Below are 19909 nucleotides of genomic sequence, written 5' to 3'. Positions count from 1 at the left end.
TAAAGAAGAAAGCACAAAGAATAAATTAAAAGGGGGTTAGCACAACTAGTAAAATGCAGAAGTTACCATGCACGAGGACCCATGTTCAAGCTCCTGGTTCTTAAATGCAAGAGGGAAGCTTCAAGAGTGGTGAAGCATGATGTAGGTTCCTCTTTCTCTCTCCTTCTTCCATTATCACCTTATTTCCTTTTCTGTCTCAGTCATAATTAAAAGAGAAAGGGGGGGAGGCTGTAGGGAGCTGTGGGTTTGTTATGCAGGTATTGTGCAGACACAGCCCTGGCGGTAAATAAATAAAATAAAGAAATAAAGAGATAGTTGTTTTAGGAATATGACTTAGTGGATAAATGCTTAAAGTTCCTGACACTACGTATGCTGGGTTGATACAGATTGAATGCAAATTGATGTTTTGTTTGGTCTCTCTCTTTTCATTAAGTAAATAAATCTTTTTTTTTTTTCACCACCATGATTATCTCTGATTATGCTCACTTTCTGTACTGCTTCACTGCTTATGGTGGCCGTTTTTTTTTTCCCCTTTTTAATGTTTTCCTGCCTTGTTATAGAAAGAGAAGTGGGTAGATGAAGAGGGTAAGGGTGAGAGTGTGAGAAAGTGTGAGAAGGGGTGAAAGAGAGGGAGAGAGGGAGAGGGGGAGATGGAAAGGGAGAGGGAGAGGGCAAGGAAGAGGGAAAGGGAGAAGAGGAGGAAGAGGGGGAGAGAGACCTGCAGCACTGCTTCACCACTTATGAAGCTTCCTCCCTGCAGGTGGAAATCTGTGACTTGAACCCCAGGTTCTTGCATATGGAAATTTGGGCACTGTACTGGATGTTCCACCATCCATCCCCCCAAACCACCATTTTCTTACTATTCTCTCTCTCTCTCTCTCTCTCTCTCTCTCTCTCTCCCTCTACACACACACACACACACACACACAGACACACACACACACACACACAGACACACACACACACACACACACACACACACTGTGTATTTCTTAGGAAACAGAAAGCCTTTCTTATTACATTTGTATGTGTCCAGAATCTTCATAACTGTTTATAACTGATCAGAGACCTGAAGTTTTTCCTGTTCTTGCTTCCACATCTGTGGCCACTATTTCCTAGCTTATTTAACTAAAATTCTTAAAATGTGTTTATGTGCAAAGCCATCAAACAGTTGCCTTCTGAATGGTTACACTTTTGACTTTGTTTTGGTCAGTTTGCAAATGCTTTTCTGGAACTATAATCTCTTTTGTGTAATTTATGTCTGAAAAGATTATATCTTATTTTGCATGCTAGGATTTCTTTAAGATTATTTATTATTCATGTTACATTTTGAACTGGTGCTGGTCTATGCAGATTTTAAATGTGTTTGTCATATACCATTAGTCACTGTGTGAAATCTCTTAGTAATAGTTAGCCCTTGAATTTTTTGCAGCTAAGGAGAATTTAACACTGATTGATGGCAGATCACTTAGCTGGTTGGCAGACTTTCCAATTTATGGTGGGGAAATTGCTCTTTTCTTTTTGATCATTCCTTCTGCTGCTGGTGCCGAGAAATAAGACATGTGTGCCAGATTGTACGTGAGAAGCAACACTGGATGGGCAATACTGCATGTCTTTTTTACAATTAGGATTTTATCAGTTTCCCAAACTGTACGATGAATGTCAAATATCTGCAATGACATTCTTACATTGTTGTAGGCAGCTTATTTATGTGTCTCTTGTATTCCAGCCTCCCACGTGCACTGTATCTCCTACCATCTCTTGCATGTTAAAGTAACCTGAGCAGAGAAGCAAGAGAAGTTTGTGTTTTGCGCACAGACTACAGATCAGCCCCCCTTCCCCACCCTATCTATTTTAATTTTGCATTTTTACATGCTCAGAAAAAGCTGTTCTCTGCCAGGTTGTGTTAGATACAGTTATGAGAAGGGTATTGACTGCAGTTTATAAAAATAAAAACTCAACCTGGAGTCGTTTAAACACACAGTGGATTATTTTTTTCACATAGCAAGAAAATGCAAGGTTTCTGTCACTGTTCAGCTGCCCAGGAGTGCATTCAGGGCTATGTTTCCATCATCCTTGGAGAGAACCAAGGTCTCTGGTCAGGCAAGATTCCCATCACTCTTCTTTATTTTTAAATGGTCTGTGAAAATTGTATGAATGGGGGCCAATTATCCTTTACTTTGGAACTCATCAGAGGGGAGTTTAAATTGATTAATCATGGCATTTAAGATACTTGTAAAATGTGATTTGTATTACACATCCATCCATTTAACAGTTACTGAGTAACATATATGTCTAGCACTTGTCTTGGCACCATGACTAAACCAGTGAATTGAATATATAAAAATCAGTAATCATGTAAAGATCTTCTCCCATTCTGTGAGGGGTCTCTTTGTTTGTGTGATAGTTTCTTTGGCTGTGCAGAAGCTTTTCAATTTGATATAGTCCCATTTGTTTGTTTCTGCTTTAGTCTTCCTTGCAGTTGGGTTTGTTTCATCAAAGATGTCCTTGAGGTTTAGGTGGGAAAGTGTTTTACCAATGTTTTCCTGGACTGAAGACCCCAACAATGAGTCCTGGAGCTCCACTTCCGCAGAGACTCACCCTACTAGGGAAAGAGAGAGGCAGACTGGGAGTATGGACCGACCAGTCAACGCCCATGTTCAGCGGGGAAGCAATTACAGAAGCCAGACCTTCCACCTTCTGCAACCCACAACGACCCTGGGTCCATGCTCCCAGCAGGATAGAGAATGGGAAAGCTATTGGGGAGGGGATGGGATATGGAGATTGGGTGGCGGGAATTGTGTAGAGTTGTGCCCCCCATCCTATGATTTTGTTAATGTCTCCTTTCTTAAATAAATAAATAAACAGTAATCATATGGACCACACATTCTCCATATGTGAGTAAGGAGAATTATTTTGTAAATGACTTCATTGTATTTTGAAAATAATTGCATCAAGGGGCTAGGTCTAGATACTCTCCTTTCATACCCATGACTTCACTTTCTTCAATCACTTTGTATCACATCGTCAGATATAGTAAGAACTACACAAGCTGGGTAAGGGCAAGAGACTAAGTAGCACACTTTAATGATGGCCTTTTTGGTCAATACCAGGTCACTCCATCACCTGGGGTTCTTTCATTTCTTTTCTTTCTTTTCTTTGCTCTTTCTTTCTTCTCTCCTTTCTTTCTTTCTTTCTTTCTTTCTTTCTTTGTTTTTTAATTTTGATAGGAAAGAGTGAAGTTCAGAGAGGAGGTAAAGATAGAGGGAAAGAGAGATACCTGTAATTCTGCTTCACTATTCATGAAGTTTCCTCCCTGCAAATGGACCAGGGGCTTGAACTTTGATCCTTGTGCATGATAATGTATGTGGTCAATTAGGTGCACCACTGCATGATATGGACATTTAAAAATATTAATAATGAGCTGTTAAAGTAGCTCATCTGGAGAATTTGCTGCTTTTCCATGTGTGTGATCTAGGTTTAAGTTTGGCCATCACCACATTGTTGGAAGCTTTGGTGCTTTGGTCTCTTTTATACTTTCTCCCTGTCTCTCTGTCTCTGTCACTCTTGTTATCTCTTTACCTACCCTTATAACTTATGAGCACAGAATATCTTTCCATTTATGTATGTATTCTTCAAGTTCATTCATTAGTATCTTTGTCTTAAAATTTTTAGTGTACAGGTCTGTCATCCCCTTGGTTATATAAATATGTTTTCCCATTTTCCTCTTTTTTTAAAAAAATTAATATTTATTTATTCCCTTTTGTTGCCCTTGTTGTTTTAGTGTTGTAGTTATCGTTGTTATAGATGTCATAGTTGGAAAGAGCAGAGAGAAATGGAGAGAGGAGGGGAAGACAGAGAGGAGGAGAGAAAGCTGGACACCTGCAGACCTGCTTCACTGCCTGTGAAGTGACTCCCCTGCAGGTGGCGAGCCAGGGGCTCGAACCGGTATCCTTGTGCTGGTCCTTGCACTTTGTGCCACCTGCGCTTAACCCGCTGCACTACCGCCTGACTCCCTCCCATTTCCCTCTTATCAAAGCTTTAAATAGCATTACTTTCTTAATTTTTCTTTCAACAACTCTTGCTGATTCTTTAGTGGCATAAAAGAGTAAATTTTCATCCTGACATTCCAGGTTCATTGTGAGAAATACATTGAGCTAGCATATATTAGAGATTTCTGAGTATTTTCAAATGCAAGTTTATTCTTTTATTTTGCTGTCCATGAGCCTAACTGAATCAAGCACTTCATCTTGGTGATTAGTGCATGTTGTTAAGAGAAAAAAATATATACATCAGGTTAAGCCTGTTTCTGTCATTTATAAATCAAAACCCATAAGCAGGCTACTCTGTCTTTGGAACTCAAATTTCTCTACCTAGAAAATAAATGCCTCATGAGCTTGTTTAAAATTCTTCAGTGAGAGCACAGAAAAGATCAGCACCTTATTTTAATATCAGGCAAGTAATACTTAATGATGATGATTTTTTGTAGATGCTAAATACATATATATGTATATATATTTGTATACATAATTATTAGTCTTTAAACACTCAGTCCTGTGTGTGTGTGTAACTTCAATTGCATCTCCATGATTCAGTTTCTGCAGTGCTTTTTTTGTTGTTTTTGTCTGTATATGTGCTTATTTGGCTCTTTTCAAATCTGGTGAATGCATATGAATTCATGACAAGTACATGAAGCTAGTTGATAATAATTTTAAAGTGTTTTTTCCTCATGTGAAATAGCATCCTCACCTTCCTAAGTGGAGAATTATTTCCAAGCCTCAGAGATTTCCAGCCAGGTGTTTATTATGGCTTCACCATAGTTTCAAAAATCTACGACAGGAGATGCAAATTGAAGTCTTTATGTCATTGGTTTGTGGTGAAACCCACAGAGAACTCAAAATGTGTTTGTAAACTCTGAACATAGGTGGGCATTTTTGAAAGCCTCCAGATCTGACAGAATGATTTTCAACTAAGAGTGCACTATTGTTTATTACAATTTTGAGTGGCAGTCTAATATATTAAATCAGTTCAGAAGATTGTAAAACGCATTAGCATTAGTGACTTAATACCTTCAACAAATTTAACTGCCAGTCAGGAACATATCTGCCCTTGTTGTTAAAAAAAAAAAAAAAAAAAGGCCAAAAATGAAACTCCTTTCTTGATGGACAAGGAGACAAAAGCTTTCAAATATACACAGCCACACATAGGAAGGGTACACTGCATTTTACAAAATTAAGTGGCACAAAATTAATAGAAGCATTTGCCTATGGCTGGGCAACTTGAAGCCTCTAAAGAAAAGCTTGACAAAGTGATGAAGTAGGTACCACCTATCACCCAGGAAATTTTGCTCATGAAAATGCATGAAGATGTTTCTCCATCAGAAAAAATGGTTCTTCTGCTTCCACAGTCACCTGCCAACATTGTACTTCTTCCATTAAGAGTGATGTTTATGATGTGTTCTTAATAGCATGGTAAATGTTAGTACTCATATGTTAAATGAAACAAGCAAGGCACAAAACTCCACATAAAACATAAGTTATATTTGTAAATTGTTGAAAGCTTCTGAAGGAATAATCACCATAATTGAGCACAATTTGGCAAACATGGAAATAAGTACTTTATCTTTTCTGTGCCAATTTCAAGCAAGTTTGGGAGATTTTATAGGTAAAGAAGCTGAGACCCATAAAGATAATGTAGCTTGTGGGAGTCGGGTGGTAGTGCAGTGGGTTAAGTACACGTGGTGCAAAGCTCAAGGACTGGGGTAAGGATCCCGGTTCGAGCCCCTGGCTCCCCACCTGCAGGGGAGTCGCTTCACAGGCGGTGAAGCAGGTCTGCAGGTGTCTATCTTTCTCTCCCCCTCGCTGTCTTCCCCTCCTCTCTCCATTTCTCTCTGTCCTATCCAATAACACCAACATGAATAACAACAATAAAAACTACAACAGTTAAATAACAAGGGAAACAAAAGGGAATAAATAAGTAAATATTTTTTAAAAAGATAATGTAGCTTGCATAAAGGTCTCAATTTATAAATTTCAGATTCAGGCTTGTCTGAGGTAAATTAATTCTTTTAATTATATAAATATCTGATGGGTTAGTTGGGACATGTCACTCCCTACCTGAAGTTATTTATACACTAGAAATACTGATCTTCATTATCACACCACAGCCAAGAAATATTTTTTCCTGTTGTACTGATGAGATTCTTATTTTCAAATGAAAATATGTACTTACTCAATTTCTCCTTCTATCCCTGTGTCCCCACCCCCTTCTTTCTTTCCTAGTAGGGTTTTCACTGGGGTTCAGAACCAGCTTTATGAATCTGCCATTCCTGACAGCCACTTTATTTTTCTGTTTTTATTTGATAGGAGATAACTTGAGAGAGGAGGGAATGGGAGAGAAGGAGAGAGAAAGAGAGATACCTGCATCATAGGTTCACCACTTGTGAAGCTTCCTCCTGCAGGTGGGGAACAGAGGCTTGAACCTGGTGCCTGCACATGGTAACATTTGAGTTCAACCTGGGGAGCCTCCACACAGTCCGCTGTTCTACTCAACTTCTTCAAAGTCACTGGGTTCCCTCGTGTCATTATCCAGCAACAGTAAGATTAACAAAGTAACGTTAAGAGTAAATACCCTTGGAAAGTGGCATTTATTTTAGCATTTCAAAGTTGAAAACAAGTGTTAAATGTGGGTAGAGACATGCAAATTCTGCTTAGTAAGTTTGTCAATCATGTAGATTTGGAGTAATTTCATGTATGACTAAAGGAAAGGTAGGACAAAAACAGTCCACCTCCTGGTAATACCCACTAACTTCAATGAAATGTTTGTTAATATGTATTTTAACGTGTTGCCACAGTAGCTTTGGAATAGATTTCTAGAAATGTAATTGTTTCATCACATAGGAAGTGAATGGACTTTCTCTAGGTATTGCTAATTGGGCTTCTACAAGAGTTTTAGCATTTTGTATTCCCATCAGCATCATATGAGGAGTCTATTACCCTACAGCTTTGCCACAGATTATGTTGTCAAACTTTTGGAATTTTGCCAGTCTGATAAGTGAGAAAAGTTATCCCAGTGAAGTATCAATTTGCATTTTTCTTTCTCTTCCTCCTCCCCCTCCCCCTTCTTTTAGTAAAGTTGAGCACCTTTTCCAGTGCTTAAGAGACATTTATGTTTTCATTTGAACTGTCTTTTAAATTTTTTTATTATATGTATTTGTTTATTGGATAAAGATAGCCATGAGTTGAGAGAAAGGGGCATATAGAGAGGGAGAGAGACAGAGAAACACCTATAGGCTTGCTGTACCAGTTGTGAAAGTTTCCCCTGCAGGTGGGGGTGGGGGGCTTGACCCAGGGTCCTTGAGCACTGTAACATGTGCACTTAACCACGTGCATTACCACCCAGCCACTAGCTACATTTTCTATAGCATTATTCATCCTTTTTTTTCTTTAAAATAAATCTGTTGTTCTATAGCATATATGTCAATTTATCTGTTTGTTCATATATATATGTATATATATATATGCAGCATTGATGTTTTGTCAGTAATATTCATGATAGTTTTTACCTCTGCATTATTTCTTTTTAATTTGCTTATTTTACTTAATTTAAATCTGATTTATCATGTCCCTCCCTATTTTCAGTTGTCTCTTTAGGTTACCTTTATTGGTTCTAATGAAAACTTAGTTTCTGCCAATATTTTCTTCTAAATATCTGATAGTTTGTGGTCTAATATCCAAGTCCTTGATCCACTTGGAATTTACTTTTGTATTTGGTGAAATATAGTGGTTCAGTTTTATTCCTCTGCATGTTTCAACCCATTGTTTCCAACACCATTTGTTGAAGAGACTCTGCTTTTCCCATTTAATAGTCTGGGCCCCTTTGTCAAAAATTAGATGTCCATAGGTGTGGGGGCTCACTTCTGGGCTCTCAATTCTATTCCACTGGTCAGTGTGTCTATTCATGTTCCAGTACCAAGCAGTTTTGATGACAATGGCCCTACAATACACTTTGAGATCTGGGAGTGTGATGCCTCCAGTTCTATTCTTTTTTCTCAAGATTGTTTTGGCAATTCTAGGTCTTTTCTGGTTCCAGATAAACATTTGTAGCATTTGTTCTATTTTCCTAAAAAATGTGCTTGGGATCTTGATGGAGATAGCATTAAATTTGTATATGGCTTTGGGTAGTATATTTATTTTGATGATGTTAATTTTACCGACCCATGAACATGGAATATCTTTCCACCTCTCCACTTCTGCATAAATTTCAAAGACATCTTCAATGAAATGAATCCAATTACAAAGAAGACTAAGGCAAGTATAAACCTATTGGACTACATCAAATTAAAAAGCTTCTGCACAGCAAAAGAAACCACTATCCAAATCAAGAGACCCCCTCACAGACTGGCAGAAGATCTTTACATGCCATACATCAGACAAGAGTTTAATAACCAACATATATAAAGAGCTTGCCAGACTCAACAACAAGACAACAAATAACCCCATCCAAAAATGGGGGGAGGACATGGACAGAATATTCACCACAGAAGAGATCCAAAAGGTTGAGAAACACATGAAAAAATGCTCCAAGTCTCTGATTGTCAGAGAAATGCAAATAAAGACAACAACGAGATACCACTTCACTCCTGTGAGAATGTCATACATCAGAAAAGGTAACAGCAGCAAATGCTGGAGAGGGTGTGGGGTCAAAGGAACCCTCCTACATTGCTGGTGGGAATGTCAGTTAGTCCAACCTATGTGGAGAACAGTCTGGAGAACTCTCAGAAGGCTATAAATGGACCTACCCTATGATCCTGCAATTCCTTTCCTGGGGATATATCCTAAGGAACCCAACAAATCCATCCAAAAAGATCTGTATACACATATGTTCTTGGTGGCACAAATTGTAATAGCCAAAACCTGGAAGCAACCCAGGTGTCCAACAACAGATGAGTGGCTGAGCAAGTTGTGGTATATATACACAATGGAATACTACTCAGCTGTAAAAAATGGTGACTTCACCGTTTTCAGCTGATCTTGGATGGACCTTGAAAAATTGATGTTAAGTGAAATAAGTCAGAAACATAAGGATGAATATGGGATGACCTCACTCTCAGGCAGAAGTTGAAAAACAAGATCAGAAAAGAAAACACAAGTAGAACCTAAAATGGAATTGGCGTATTGCACCAAAGTAAAAGACTCTGGGGTGGGTGGGTGGGGAGAATACAGGTCCAAGAAGGATTCAGAGGACCTAGTGGGGGTTGTATTGTTATATGGGAAACTGGGGAATGTTATGCATGTACAAACTATTGTACTTGCTGATGAATGTAAAACATTAATTCCCCAATAAAAAAAAATCAGAGTAAAAAAAAAACAAAAAAAGAAAACTAGTTTCTAAATCTCTTGGGATTCCTTGTAAAATTCAACTTAAAAAAATTTCTTTATTGTAGAATTGATGTTTTGTATTTGACAGTAAATACAATAGTTTGTACATGCATAGCATTTCCCAGTTTTCCATGTAACAATACAACCCCCACTAGGTCCTCTGTCATCCTTCTTGGATCTGTATTCTCTCCTCACCCACCCCAGAGTCTTTCACTGTGGTGAAATACATCAATTCCATTTTAGGTTCTACTTGAGTTTTCTCTTCTGATCTTGTTTTTAATTTCTGCCTGAGAGGGAGATCATCCCATATTCATCCTTCTGTTTCTGACTTATTTCACTTAACATCAATTTTTCAAGGTCCATCCAAGATTGGCTGAAAATGGTGGAATCACTGTTTCTTATAGCTGAGTAGTATTCCATTGTGTATATAGACCACAACTTGCTCAGCCAATCATCTGTTGTTGGACACCTGAGTTGCTTCCAGGATTTGGCTATTACAATTTGTTCTGCTAAGAACATATGTGTACAAAGATCTTTTTGGATGGGTGTGTTGGGTTCCTTAGGATCTGTCCCCAAGAAAGGAATTGCAGGATCATAGAGTAGGTCCATTTCTAGCCTTCTGAGAGTTCTCCAGAATGTTCTCCATAGACATTGGACCAATTTACATTCCCACCAGCAATGCAGGAGGGTTCCTTTGACCCCACAAGGTTTCCAACATTTGCTGATGCTACCTTTTCTGATGTATGACATTCTCACAGGAGTGAAGTGGTATCTCATTGTTGTCTTTATTTGCATTTCTCTGACAATCAGAGACTTAGAGCAATTTTTCATGTGTTTCTCAGCCTTTTGGATCTCTTCTGTGGTGAATATTCTGTCCATGTCCTCTCCCCATTTTTGGATGGGGTTATTTGTTGTCTTATTGTTGTGTTTTGCAAGCTCTTTATATATATTGGTATTAGCCTCTTGTCTGATGTATGGCATGTAAAGATCTTCTCCCAGTCTGTGAGGGGTCTCTTTGTTTGGGTAGTGGTTTCTTTTGCTGTGCAGAAGCTTTTTAATTTGATGTAGTCTCATAGGTGTATGCCTGCAGTAGTCTTCTTTGTAATTGGATTCATGTCATTGAAGAAGTCTTTAAAATTTATGTGGAAAATGGTTCTGTCAATATTTTCCTCTAAGTATCTGATAGTTTGTGGTCTAACATCCAAGTCCTTGATCCACTTGGCATTTACTTTTGTATTTGGTGAAATATAGTGGTTCAGTTTCATTCTTCTGCATGTTTCTTCCCATTTTTTTTCAAAACCATTTGTTGAAGAGACTCTGCTTTCCCCATGTAATAGTCTGGGCACCTTTGTCAAAGATTAGATGTCCATAGGTATGGGGGCTTACTTCTGGGCTCTCAATTCCATTCCACTGGTCAGTGTGTCTATTTATGTTCCAGTACCAAGCAGTTTTGATGACAACGGCCCTATGATACAATTTGAGATCTGAGAATGTGATGCCTTCAGTTCTGTTCTTTTTTCTCAAGATTGTTTTGGCAATTCTAGGTCTTTTCTGGTGCCAGATAAACATGTGTCACAACTTTTTTAAGCCCTTCCAGCACAAAATCATGAACATTGTTCTGGCTGCTTTACATCTGTATTCAATGAGAAGGAGTGCTAAGATTTACTGATTGTTTTCCACCTGAAGCACTTTTCTTTCCACAGACTTAATTAAAATTTTTATGATATATTCTCTGCCTTTCGTATGATACATGCAGAGTGATGTGACAGGTATATGACAATTAAGGAGGTTGGTACTAATTGTACAGTCTTCTAAAAGAATACACTGTTGGTTTACAACTATAGGCAAGAAATGTGTGACATAAATTGAAGGAGTATTACCTGTAAGTTTCATATAGTAGAACAGTGTTAACAGCGTGGTATACCTGCCCCCTCTGGGGAGAAATCTAACTAGAGACTTTCAGCTAATCCTGAGCAAAGAATCAACCTCTTCATTTTCTTCCCCTTCAACTGACTATATTTTTTCTTGTTAAGTATTTTTATAAAGTCATATTCTCAAAACTCCAAGTTTTTTTTTTTGTACTTTGAATTAGCTGTTGATGTATAGAGATATGAAAAACTGTTCACAGTGAGGGCAACCATGCAAATGTTTCCTTTTGGTTTCACAATATAAATATTGGAAAGATTACATTAATTATCTCCAAAGTGTTTACATACAATCAAGCAACATACACTTTTCAATTCCCTTATCACCACCACCATTTTATCATGGTAAATTTCATTCTAGTGAGACAAACTGTATTCTTGCTTTAATTACATTTATCAAACTCTGAAAAAGGGTGACCTAAAGAAATATTTACCTAGGGCGCCGGGCTGTGGTACAGCGGGTTAAGCGTACATGGCGTGAAGAACAGGGACTGGCAGAAGGATCCTGGTTTGAGCCCCAGCTCCCCACCTGCAGGGGGCATCGCTTCACAGCCAGTGAAGCAGGTTTGCAGGTGTCTCTTTTCTTATTTTTTAAATGTTTTTCAAATTTTTTTATATATATTTATTTTTATTTTCCCTTTTGTTACCCTTTTATTTAATTGTTGGTATTACTTATGTTGTCATTGTTGGATAGGACAGAGAGAAATGGAGAGAGGAGGGGAAGAGAGAGGGGGAGAGGAAGATTGACAACTGCAGACCTGCTTCACCGCCTGTGAAGTGACTCCCCTGCAGGTGGGGAGCTGGGGGCTAGAATTGGGATCCTTACATCTATCCTTGCACTTCATACTATGTGTGCTTAACCTGCTGTGCTATAGCCCGGTCCCATTGGTGTCTGTCTTTCTCTTCCCCTCTCTGTCTTCCCCTCCTCATTCCATTTATCTCTGTCCTATACAACAATAATAATAACAACGATATTACTAATAGCAATAATAACAGCAATGATAAACAACAAGGGCAGCAAAAAGGGGAAAAAATAGCCTCCAGGAGCAGTGGATTCATCGTGTGGGTACCGTGTTCCAGAGATAACCCTGGAGGAAAAAAAAAAAAAAAAGATTTACCTAATGCTAAAGTTAAAATCAGACAATTTTTTATCTTTTTTTCAAACATATATGATAAAGCTGTCTTTAGTCTAATAATAGTAAAAATTAATAAAGAAAATTTATAATTTCAATAAACACAGTTTACATGTTTGACAATATTTTCCCAAGACTGAGACTGATATAACAGGGAAGCAGCTTCTTCACACAGCCTGCAGCATTCACAGGTAAGCATCATATTTTTTATTTTTATTTTTTATTGAGGGGGATATGCATTAAACATGGGTGCAGTTTCATTATGCAGTAGGACCCTTTCACTCCTCACCCCTCCTCCTTCCCCAGAGTCTTACTCTTTGATGCAATAAACCTTGTCCAGTCCATGTTTCATATTGTATTCTTTCTCTCTACCCCCATATATTAAGTCCCACTTATAAGTGAAATCATTCAGTATTTGTCCTTATCTTTTTGGCTTATCTCACTTAACATGATATCTTCAAGTTTTATCCTAGATGATGCAAAGGAGATGGCTTCATTTTTAACAGCTTACTAGTATTCCATCATGTATAGACACCACTATATATATATATACTTTTTTTTTGTGCCACTCATCTAATGTTGGACATCTGGGTTGCTTCCAGGTTCTTGCAATTACAAATTGTGTTGCTATGAACCTTGGTATATGTAGATCTCTTCTAATAGGGTCATTTTTTTCCCCTTTGGACAAATCTCCAGCAGAGGTATTGCTGGGCCATAGGGTAAATCCATCTCTATTTTCCTTTTTTTTTTTTTGTTTCTGTTGCCCTTGTTTTTGTCATTGTTGTGGTTGTTATTATTGTTGTTATTGGTGTTGTTGTTGCCAGATAGAACAGAGAGAAATGGAGAAAGGAGGGGAAGACAGAGAAGGAGAGAGAAAGATAGACACCTGCAGACCTGCTTCACCGCTTGTGAAGCCACTCCCCTGGAGGTGGGTGTCGTTAGAGTTCGGGGCTCCAGTATGCCGGGCTAACTTTGCGGCAGTAAAAGAGACTCGAGGACACACGGCTGGGCAGAGAAGCTGTATTTCTTTATTCAGGAGCAACGATTCAAAAACTAACCTAATCACCACACAGATCTGTCCTACATCTTTTTCTCCGGCGGCAGCAGCAGGAACTCAGGAAGTACGTAGGGTAGGGGGGTGGGGAGAAGGGAGAAGTGAGAAAACTAGCAAGGGCTAAACCAAATCTCCTGGCAGGGGAGAGTGAGACCAAACCAATGCAACATACCAACAATTTCCCCTTTTCTTTTTAACTAAATGACCATAGTATCAGGAGTGTGGGGTGAACAGAAACCTATATCATACAGGCATTTTCAAAAAAGAAACTGGCACAAACATGGACAAACATGTAAGCGAGCAACAAGAACCAGTGTGCTGCCAAGGGAAGGCCTGAGGGGGGCATTTTTGCCTCTGTGGGAAAGACTTTATCAGCTAAAAAAAACATTTCCTGCCTCTGGGGGCCTCTTTTGCCTCTGGGGGGGTGTTACTTGCCTCGACAGGCATTACCTAGCATGGGGGCAGGGGTATGGCCTAGAAGAATGCCAGGGGGTGGAACATTGTATAAGGAAGGAAGCTTCTTCACAGACTGGGTGCCGGTAGCCAACCCCCTCCCGTCTCCCATCCTCCCGTATCTCCAAACTCAGTGGCCAGTCACCTAACTCAAGTTGGACGTGCTAAGATCGACCCAGTCTGGAAAAGAGAAATTTCCCATGAGTGGTCATCCTACTTCCGGTTATCTTGTCCATCTCCAAAACTTTCTCCCTTTACACTCTCTGAACTGGAAGACGCTTTGAAGAGGGTTAAACTGGGAACTGCTGGCTATGATAACATCACCCCAGAACTCATTCTTAACCTGGGTCCCGCGGCAAAGAAGTGGCTCGCTTCATTCCTGTCCCACATCTTGGAATCTGAGTCTATGCCCAGAGTTTGGCGTCGTGCGAAGATAATAGCGGTTTTGAAACCAAAGAAAGACCCAACACTGGCCGCCAGCTATAGACCAATTTCTCTCCTTTCTGTGTGTTACAAACTCCTTGAGAGGCTGCTTCTGTCACGTATTTCTCCTCTTACAGAGAAATTCCTATCACCCGCCCAAGCTGGTTTCTGCCCAGGAAGATCTACCTGAGAACAAGCCCTGGCCCTCTCAACTTACATTGAAAATGGATTCCAGAAGAATTTAAAGATGGGTGCTGTCTTTGTTGATCTCACAGCAGCCTATGACACGGTCTGGCACCATGGTCTCCTAGTCAAGATCTCAAGATGCCTGCCTCCATTGGTGGCCAACACTATATCGTTTCTTCTCCAAAACAGAAGATTCCAGGTGCATCTGGGTGACAAGTCTAGCAGATGGAGACTTGTCTTAAGTGGCCTCCCCCAGGGCTCTGTTCTGGCTCCTACGCTATTTAATATTTACATCAATGACCTCCCAGAAACTTCTTCAAGGAAGTTCATCTACGCTGATGACATCTGCTGTGCAACTCAGGCATCAAAGTTCGACATCCTCGAGGAAACACTCACGAAAGACATGTCTCTGATATCTGATTACTGTAAAAAATGGCGACTAATCCCTAGCACTGCAAAAACGGTATCATCTGTTTTCCATCTACACCATGCCTCGGCCTCGCGTGAGCTTAATGTGCAGCTTGGCGATACGAGAATCTGGCATGAAGCCCAGCCAGTCTATCTTGGCGTTACTCTTGATCGCACTCTGTCATTTCACAAACATCTCATAAAAACTGCAGCAAAGGTGGGCGTGAGGAATAACATCATTGCAAGACTGGCCAGCTCCTCATGGGGCACGAGCGCTTCCACACTACGATCATCATCTCTGGCATTATGCTATTCCACCGCAGAATACTGTGCCCCAGTATGGTTCCGTAGCCCCCATGTCCACTTGGTCGATTCCAAATTATATTCCTCCATGAGGATAATTTCTGGAACCATCCGTTCCACCCCGGTTCCATGGCTGCCAGTTCTTAGCAACATCACCCCGCCAGATATTCGTCGGGATGCGGCATCATCTAAGTTCATTTCCCACGTCTACGCTCGACTGGACCTGCCAATATACGCGGATATCTTCGCCCACCCTGTCCAACGCTTGACGTCTCGTCACCCAATCTGGTCCCCTACCTCTACACTGAACTTCTCTGTTCCAGACTCTTGGAAACAGAGTTGGCAGTCAGCTGAGGTAAAGAACAAACACCTCATCACAGACCCCTGCAAGCGTCAACCCAGCTTTGACCTAGCACGTTATGATTGGGCCCTCCTCAATCGCTATCGAACAGGCCATGGCTGGTGTGCCGCTATGTTCCATCGCTGGGGAGCCAGAGACGACCCGAACTGCCCCTGTGGCTACAGACAGACTATGACCCACATAGTCAATGACTGCCACCTCTCCAGATTCAAAGGAGGTCTCGAAACTTGACATCAGGCTCAACCTGACGCTGTTGACTGGCTATGGAAGAAGGGCAAACGCTAGAAGAAGAAAAAGGAAGGTCAGCTGCTGGAACTCTGCTTTTCTATAGAGAACTTGACAGTTGCAATTTACTTACTATGAAACAAAACTTGTAGCAGGTTAGAAGTTTACCACAATTGATAACTCTATTACAATTGGAAGTCTTTTTTAGTATGATTTTAAGGTTGTTTAAAGTTTAAACAATAGAATGTGAAAAGGTAAACATAAGAACCATGGAAAGAAAAGCCTCAGGCATGAGAATCATTAGCATAACCATAGTGTAATCTACCATTTCTAATTGAGAGAGTTTTACATATCAACAAGTCTATTTAACCTTTTGTTACACCCATTTAAGATGGAGACACACCCTAGCTGTGCACTGGTTTTTTGTTTTTTTTTTTTAGACCTACTTAGTTAAAATATATTGATTTTTAACTAATTTCTACCTCAGACTTTAAATGTAAGTGAATTTTACCTTTATGAGTACTATGTTGAAAACCTTTTTCATTTAACTGGTGGGGAGCTGGGGGCTTAACTGGGATCCTTGAGTTTCGTGCCATTTGCACTTAACCCACTGCTCTACTGCCTGATCCCCAATCCATCTCTAATGTTCTGAGAAATCTCCATACTGCTTTCCACAATGGTTGAATCATTTTACATTCCTATTAGCAGTACACAGGTGTCCCTTACCCCCAATATCCTGACCAACATTCATTGTTTCTGTCTTTCCTGATGAATGACATTCTCACAGTGGAATCTCCTTGCTATCTTTATTTGAATTTCTTTAAATATCAGTGACTCTGAGCATCTTCTCATATATCTGTTGGCCCTCTGTATCTCTTCCTCAGTAAAATTTCTGTCCATGTCCTCACCTCATTTTCTAATGAGGTTGTGTGTGTGTGTGTGTGTGTGTGTGTGTGTGTGTGTGTGTGTGTGTGTGTGTTTTGGTGCTTGGTTTATTGAGCTCTTTATGTAGTTTGGTTATTAACCCTTTGTCTGTAGTGTGCTGTGTAAAGATGTCCCATACTGTAGGGTGTCTTTTCTATTTAGGTGGTGATACCACTTGCTGTGCAGAATCTTTCCTGTTTGATGTAGCCCCATTGGTTTATTTTTGCTTTTTGTCTTCTTTGCTGTTGGGTTTGAATCCTTGAAGGGTTTTTTTTTGTTTTGTTTTGTTTTTCCTTTTTTTTGGAAATATATATTGTGAAGTGTGATGCCAATGTTTTGATATACTTAAGAGTTGATTTATGTTCATGGTGATAGGTGATGGTTCAATTTCATCCAATCTTCCAAATACCATTTTGAAGAGACTTTCATCATTTGATGGTTTGGGCATCCTTATTAAAAATTAGTCATAGGTATGGGGGCCTATTTCTGGATCTTCAATTTTTATTCCACTGGTCTGTGAGTCTGTTTTGGTTCCAATACCAGAAAGTTTTGATTACAGTAACTCATCAACCTGACACAGGATATATATATATATTTAGTATAGGAGCCTGTGTAACCACTGAGTTCTGTTGGTTTAAGCTCAAATTTCATGGTCACACATGGAAACATTCTATGCTACATTCATTTCAGGACCAGTCTTCTTTGAGTGGCAGGGTAAGATAACCCATCCTCCCTTTGGAGAGAAAAGCAGTCCCTACCATTGCTACTTTAGAGTGAAGACAGATTTCTAGAGTGACCTATAAGAGGGCTTATGATGATGTTCCTGATGGAAGGAATATAATTTCCCACCTTTCCCACCAACAAAGGTCTATGTCTTTGCAATCCCCCATCCCCTACTACTGTAGTTTTTCACAGTCTTGGATATGGGCTGATATTTTATCTTTGTTTTAAGTTCCTATTTTCAATTCCCTAATTTCCACATATAAGTGAAACCATCTTGTAGTTGTCCTTTATCTCCTTACTTCGCTAAGCATATTCTTCTCTCATTTCATCCATTTTATCTCAAAGAGCACAATATCATCTTTTTTATTGCTGAGTAGTACTCTATTGAGTTTATGTCCCATAACTTTTTTATCCAGTCATCTGCTGAAGGGCATTTTCATTACTTTCATATTTTGGCTATTGTGCATAATGAGGCTATGAACATGGGGGTACATATATCCCTTCAATTTGGTATTATTATCTATTTTGAATAAATGTCTAGGATTGAGATTGCTATATAATGAGGTATTTCCATTTGTATTTGTCTAAGGATCCTCCATAATATTCTCCATAAGGTTGCACCAGTTTGTATCCCACCAACAGTGTAATAGAGTTCCTCTCTTTCCACATCTTTTCTAATAATTACCCTATCCTGTTTTGTTGATGAAAGCCATTCTAACAGGTTTGAGGTGGTTGGTATCTCAATGTGATTTCAATTTGCATTTCTCTGGTGATGAGTGAATTGCAGCATTTCTGCTAATGTCTATGGGCCATGTGTATCTCTTCTTTAGAAAACTATCTATTCTTATCTTCTGCCCACTTTTTTATTTGGTGGTTCTTTCTTTTTTTGTAGAATTGTATGAGTTCTTTGTAGATGTTTGATATCAAGCTTTGTCTGAAGTATTCTGTGTGAATATATTCTCAGTTGCTGATTTTTTTTGTTTATCTTTATGGAATTTTCTTTTGATGTGTGCAAACTTTTTTTTGGGTTCTAAGTGTATCAGTAGCAAATAATGATAATTTAACATGATCCTTTCCAATTTGGATTCCTGCAATCTGTTTCTTGTCTGATTGTAATGGCAAGGACATCTCTAGGACTATGTTGAATAGAAGTGGGGACAGTGGTCATCCATGCCTAGTTCCTGATTTTAGGGGGAAAGCTTTCAATTTTTCCCTGCTGAGTATAATATTAGCTATGCATTTGATATATATAGCCTTTACTATGTTGAACAGTTTCTTTCCACTTGGAATTTCTTGAGGGCCTTTGTCATAAATAGGCGTAGAAAATGGTCAACTGATTTTTCTTCATCAACTGATAAAATCATATGACTTTTGTCTTTCTTTTTGTTGATATGTGGATTACATTGACAGATTTGTGCTTGTTGAACTATCCCTGTTTCCTAAGGATAATCTCACTTGGTCTTGATGGATTTTTTGCAATATATTGTTGGATTTGATTAACTGAGTTTTTGTTGAGGTTCTTTGCATCAATGCTCATCAGGTGTATGGGTTTTTAGTTTTCTTTTTTGGTGGCATCCTTTCCTTCTCAAAGAAGTATTCAGAATGATATTAGTCTCCTAGAATATGTTGGGGAGGAGGGCATGGTGGCACACACAGTTAAGCACACATAGTATTAAGTGTTAAGACCTGTTAAAGGATCCCAGTTTCAACCCCTGGTGCTCCACCTGAAGGGGGATGCTTCATAAGCGGAAAAGTAGGTCTGAAGGTGCCTTGTTCTCTTCCTCTCTATCTCCCCCTCCTCTCTCAATTTCTCTCTGCTCTATACAATAAAATGGAAGAGCACTGGTGCTAGCATCGAACACAATGATAACCCTGGAGGCAAAAGAAAAATCAAAGAAAGAGAGAAAATAATATATTTGGGACTGTACCCTCTCTTTAAATTTCTGGAAGAGTTTGAGGGGGATAGGTGTTAGTTCATCTTTGAATGCTTTATAGAATTCAGTAGTATGGCCACATGGACCTGGACTTTTGTTCTTGGGAGGCTTTTGATTGCTGTTTCAACTTCTAAACTGGTGATTTGCCTGTTAAGTTTATTTCGTCTTGTGCCAAGGTGGTCAGTTGGTATGACACTAAAATGTGTTCATTTCTTCTAAGTTGCCAAGTTTATTTCCATATAGATGTCCATAATAGTCATGCATGTTCCCATGTTCTGCCTCATATGTTGTAGTATTTTCTCTCTCATTTCTGAGTGATTTTATCCTCGTTTTTTCCCTCTTTGTATTTGTAGCTAGTAGTTTATATATTTTATCTATCTGTTGACAGAACCAGCTATTAATTTTATTAATTTTCATTAATCTACCTGATGGTCTTATTGTTTTCCTATTTAATTTATATCTGGCCTAATTTTTTTT

This window comes from Erinaceus europaeus, chromosome 2, assembly GCF_950295315.1.
Source record: "Erinaceus europaeus chromosome 2, mEriEur2.1, whole genome shotgun sequence".
In the NCBI taxonomy this organism is placed as follows: domain Eukaryota; kingdom Metazoa; phylum Chordata; class Mammalia; order Eulipotyphla; family Erinaceidae; genus Erinaceus; species Erinaceus europaeus.
Note: the sequence above shows the minus strand (reverse complement) of the source record.